The sequence below is a fragment of the Barbatula barbatula genome, assembly GCF_947034865.1.
Source record: "Barbatula barbatula genome assembly, chromosome: 9".
NCBI lineage: Eukaryota > Metazoa > Chordata > Actinopteri > Cypriniformes > Nemacheilidae > Barbatula > Barbatula barbatula.
In genome coordinates, this window is record NC_136772.1 from 367,572 (window position 1) to 374,036 (window position 6,465).

The following is a 6,465-nucleotide window of genomic DNA, read 5'->3' on the forward strand; positions in this document are numbered from 1 at the left end:
GATATTATTCTGTCATCATTTGTTTTTGATAGATTTTTATATTGAAAGGTGATATCTGGTACATTCGCCAGAAAAGAAAAGTATTGAGAAGCCAGATCAAACACACGCCCATGAATTGGATTCAGTAGACTAAGATTCAGTAGACTTGAACAAGTCATCTCATTGGTGTCTATGAGAAGCAACAGAGATCCTAAAGAAATGTCCTTTGAGATGAGACGGTGTCTAAGACTCTCTTTATTATAAAAGAAGATAAAAGGTGCATCTCAGTGGTTTCCCATTGAACAGAGACTCTTCCTGTGGAAGCCATGTTTGTCCACCTCTCTCTCTCTCTCTCTGATCTGTAGTCTGTACACACTGTGAGCTCAAGGTGCCTTTCCTCAACACGCCTCACAGAGATCTACAGTACATCACATACCGCTGCAGCAGGAGAACATGTGATCTTCTTACACATCTGACATCACAGCATTACATTACTGTCGGAGCAGTGTTAGTGTTTAATAGAATAAAGGATGATATTTCACAAACACTTCGTGTACACACAAACATATCGTACAGAATCTAAAGCCCAGAGCTCTTTAACGTCACCAACATGCAGGGTGAATATAAACATGGTTTAGTGCACATGGGTCAAGACAAAATATAGTTTTAAAATATACAAATAACATTGTATTTTACTTCACACAGTATAGAAGAATTCTGCTCCATGTCACCTTTACATCAAAGATCACCAGATTAACACAAAACTGATATTATTGTAACACAGCGACTGGCTGTTTATTTCATCTCATTCAGAGGATCAAAGATGAGGACAAATAAGAGCAGAAATGAACTCAATGATGTTCTCCGTGGTTTAAATTCAGCATGTGCTCAGGGTTTAGAGTCCGGTTCTCACGCAATAAATGTAAGAAGGTTACAGGACGGTATTTCATTCCATCTGATTTATCATTAAAACACGTAAACAGATCCCAGCCCTTCACGTCCAATATCTTTAATTATTTGATTTCAGTAGATAAAATATCCCTTAAAATGCGTAAAATTCTGACTACAACCATCTTCAAAATCACAACAATAAACACACACATCTCACAACAACACATGATACAGTATATGAATGGAGTTAAGTTTATTGTCTTAACATAAAGCGGTTGAGTAAATCAAAGATGTGGTTTAAGCTTTAACACATTACACTGATACTTATTTCATGTTTCCGCTACACAATATACATCATTCTGTTCATTGAGAAATTATTGGCCATATCGGTATCAACCGATTGTGAGTTTTAATGTTATCTGTATTAAATTATTGTCTTTCTGATCATTCACTTAATGATATTAGCAAAACATTGTTGATGTAGGTACAGTATGTATTTCTGAATGTGTGAATTACAGAACAGAAGCATATGGTTTGAATCAGACTGCTATCTGAATGCTTTCTGTCTTGAGATCTGTTAGACTCGTGGCTGTTAAGAACACTTCTCTGGGTTGCTCATGTTTGTTACAAATATTATACCAGAAAAGTTTAAAAGTTGTGGTGTAAAGTAGGCTTGGCAAATAATATTCAGGGGGAAAAGAGAACTAACGGTTTCCTTGTTTTCTACAGTAAATGTTTTGAAATAAAAGCAGTTGTCCACTCTTTACTTTTGTTTCAGTCTCAGAAAATATTCAGATGCTGTATATCATCCAATATATGGATTATGGTGTTAAATAATTACCGTATCGGCCAAAAATGTACATATCGGTGCATCCCTATAAATATTTCTTAATCTTTTGCTCTACATATAAAACAACTCATCGTGTGACATCATGAATCCCTCTCGTTTTCACCTCATCTCCTCCAACCACCTGTCATATAAATACCACATCCATACAGAGATCTCGTCAGGAAAAAAAGTCCTAAAGACATCATAAAGTCTTTCAAATCTTTAATCCTTTTCTAGGTTTAAAAGTGTAAGATTGTCAATGTGGTGTCAGATTTCTTCTGTACATTCTAAGCAGATATTTTTCCCTCCCTGAGGCATTGAGTGCACATCACGATTTGCATCACGCTTGCAGCATAACAAGAGGAGATGACAGAAAAGAGTTGGCATTGATGTATCACCATGATAAACGCGCTCAAGAGGATGAGTGACCTTTCCTTACTTTCAGATGAGGGCACGGCCGCCTGTTCTCAGACAGCAAAGATGGCGAACTGTCTCAAAATGGAGCACTTGAATGTGCCAGAAGCCGAATGACTAACATCATCACTGCAAAACACAGAAACACAAGCGGAATGAATCAGTTTTTGAATAACATCATCACCACAGAAAACACAGAAACAGAATCATCTTCTGGCTTTGTGTATCTTAGTCACTTGTAGACATGGGAGGGGTTACATAAGATTTTATTTGAATTATGTAAAAATTCACACATTTATTTACTCAAAATACAGTAAACAAGCTGTATTTCCAGATAAAAAAAATCTACAGTTACATTTATGCATTTGGCAGATGCTTTTATCCAAAGCAACTTATATTGCATTATCCTATACATTTATACACACCATCCCCTGGGATCCAACACACAACCTTGAGTTGATAACACAATGCTCTCAACACAATGCTCCTACTACTGAGGTCTATGTTAATTAATACAAGACTGACCTGTGTTAAATATGTTACAGAATCCGTGTCATTTAAATGTATAAATGAAAACAAGACACTTACAGGTACATAGCAGAATGGAGTCAAATGATCTGAGGGGAGGAATCATAGAGAGATTGATGACATCATCCAACTGCATTCTGGAAAACCAACTCAAATGAGAAATAATTTGAACCAAATGAACCCAATTAAAGGGCGTTTCTTGTTGCTTTGTACTCATTTGTGAATCATGTGACTTTGCTTTATGTTGGATCTGTCATTGCAATGGCACAAACATCATGTGAACTGTCTGAGATGGTGAGGTCATCATCACACGAGGTCAAAACTGAAAGTGTCATTTCACGTCACTCCACACAGCTCACAACATAAACACAAACATAACCTTCTTCTTCGGTGTCAGCGTTGTTTATGTGCGTTTATGCTCGGCTGAATCTGTAGGACACGGTCTTGTGTATCAATTAGGTGACAACGGTCTTGTAAAGCCTGAGGAGAAAGTGTTTGACATTCATAAAGCCTCTTCTGCCATATGAATCATTCATATTCCCCCAATGTCACCTCCATAACATCTTCCCAACAACACAACATGAAGACGACTAGACAAGAGATAACATTTTGTGTTTTGAAATCTGAGCTCAAAGACACTGTATGAAACACACATCACGTTGTTTATTCTGTTAATAAAGTCATGAGCTCTTGCATTAGAAAAATACAAACGTGAGGAGAGAGATTTAACAAAACTTTTTTACAAAAAACATCTACCATACGCAATACAACCCTTCATTACCACACGCAACATCTAAAATGGAGAGAAAATAAATACAATTATAATAATCATAAAATAGAACACAGAACCTCATGCAACACTAAATACATTCAAACGTAGTGACATCATTAACAGATTTATAATAATACAAATCGACCAAATCTCTTGATTTCACAAGATTACAAAACAAGACTATAAATTCTGACTTCCATTTTGTTCTACTTTCTTTTTCCTACTAACATAAATGGAAAACTTTGCTTGGCTCAACACAAAATTCTAAAGTTGACAAAGAAATCCTATTCCCTCACATATTTGAACCCCAAAATAAAGGTCTCTGAAGAGAACATTTCATTACAACTCCCCAAAAAAACAATCCTGAATAACAGTTCCAATCTACAAAAATTAATAAAAGCATGAAAAATGCTTTTATGAGAGAGAGAGAGAGAGAGAGAGCTCAGTGCTCATTCTGACGTACACGTGGTGAGACTACACAGCTCAGGCCTGTGACGGGATAAAATGTCAACCGTAACAGATTGTTCTATAGTGGGGTATGTAAATAAGAAGATGAAGCAAACACACAGCACCAACAAACCAGCCTGTGACGTCTGTGCCTGACCACTCTTTCACAGTCTAAAAGCTCTCGACCCGCTCGACACACAAACACATGTTCAGGTCCTGTTGTATTTATAGATCTACCTCTCACACCTCAGGTGTTAATGGACTGTTAACGTAACCTCTCAGGACTGCTCGATCCTGTTAACTCTAGTCACCAGAACGGATGTCAGTATGTTCTCATTTGCATGATTTGAATGAAACATCTTGGGCCGGATTCATGACGCGTTTCTTAAGATAGGAAGACTGTTCCTTCTGTAGACATTTCTTAAGAACATCTTCATTTTGTTTCATAGGAATAAATGACATATTCTTTGTAAATCAATCTTGAGAAAGAAAATTAAGAACTTCAATATTATGATATTAAGAGCTAATTTTTACATTTGAATTAAATCACAAATGCAACCAAAATACACATTATTTAATTCAGTTGTCTAAAAAGTTAACACCATATGTCTCCAACTGAGACATCTACACCAAAACACACAATTCATCCACAGTAAAACATGAGAAGAACATGAGAAGAACATGAGTAAAACATGAGAAGAACATGAGAAAAACATGATAAAAACATGAGTATGAGAAAAACATGAGAAGAACATGAGTAAAACATGAGAAGAACATGAGAAAAACATGAGTATGAGAAGAACATGAGAAGAACATGAGTAAAACATGAGAAGAACATGAGAAGAACATGTGTAAAACATGAGAAGAACATGAGTAAAACATGAGAAGAACATGAGAAGAACATGTGTAAAACATGAGTATGAGAAAAACATGAGAAGAACATGAGTAAAACATGAGAAGAACATGAGAAGAACATGTGTAAAACATGAGTATGAGAAAAACATGAGAAGAACATGAGTAAAACATGAGAAGAACATGAGAAAAACATGAGAAGAACATGAGTAAAACATGAGAAGAACATGAGTAAAACATGAGAAGAACATGAGTAAAACATGAGAAGAACATGAGAAGAACATGTGTAAAACATGAGTATGAGAAAAACATGAGAAGAACATGAGTAAAACATGAGAAGAACATGAGAAAAACATGAGAAGAACATGAGTAAAACATGAGAAGAACATGAGTAAAACATGAGAAGAACATGAGTAAAACATGAGAAGAACATGAGAAGAACATGTGTAAAACATGAGTATGAGAAAAACATGAGAAGAACATGAGTAAAACATGAGAAGAACATGAGAAAAACATGAGAAGAACATGAGTAAAACATGAGAAGAACATGAGTAAAACATGAGAAGAACATGAGTAAAACATGAGAAGAACATGAGAAGAACATGTGTAAAACATGAGTATGAGAAAAACATGAGAAGAACATGAGTAAAACATGAGAAGAACATGAGAAAAACATGAGAAGAACATGAGTAAAACATGAGAAGAACATGAGTAAAACATGAGAAGAACATGAGAAGAACATGAGTAAAACATGAGAAGAACATGAGAAGAACATGAGTAAAACATGAGAAGAACATGAGAAAAACATGAGAAGAACATGAGTAAAACATGAGAAGAACATGTGTAAAACATGAGTATGAGAAGAACATGAGAAGAACACGAGAAGAACATGAGAAGAACATGAGAAGAACATGAGAAGAACATGAGAAGAACATGTGTAAAACATGAGTATGAGAAAAACATGAGAAGAACATGAGTAAAACATGAGAAGAACATGAGAAAAACATGAGAAGAACATGAGTAAAACATGAGAAGAACATGAGTAAAACATGAGAAGAACATGAGTAAAACATGAGAAGAACATGAGTAAAACATGAGAAGAACATGAGAAAAACATGAGAAGAACATGAGTAAAACATGAGAAGAACATGAGTAAAACATGAGAAGAACATGAGTAAAACATGAGAAGAACATGAGTAAAACATGAGAAGAACATGAGAAAAACATGAGAAGAACATGAGTAAAACATGAGAAGAACATGAGTAAAACCTGAGAAGAACATGAGTAAAACATGAGAAGAACATGAGTAAAACATGAGAAGAACATGAGAAGAACATGAGTAAAACATGAGAAGAACATGAGTAAAACATGAGAAGAACATGAGTAAAACCTGAGAAGAACATGAGTAAAACATGAGAAGAACATGAGAAGAACATGAGAAGAACATGAGTAAAACATGAGAAGAACATGAGTAAAACATGAGAAGAACATGAGTAAAACATGAGAAGAACATGAGTAAAACATGAGAAGAACATGAGTAAAACATGAGAAGAACATGAGTAAAACATGAGAAGAACATGAGAAGAACATGAGAAGAACATGAGTAAAACATGAGAAGAACATGAGTAAAACATGAGAAGAACATGAGTAAAACATGAGAAGAACATGAGAAGAACATGAGTAAAACATGAGAAGAACATGAGTAAAACATGAGAAGAACATGAGTAAAACATGAGAAGAACATGAGTAAAAC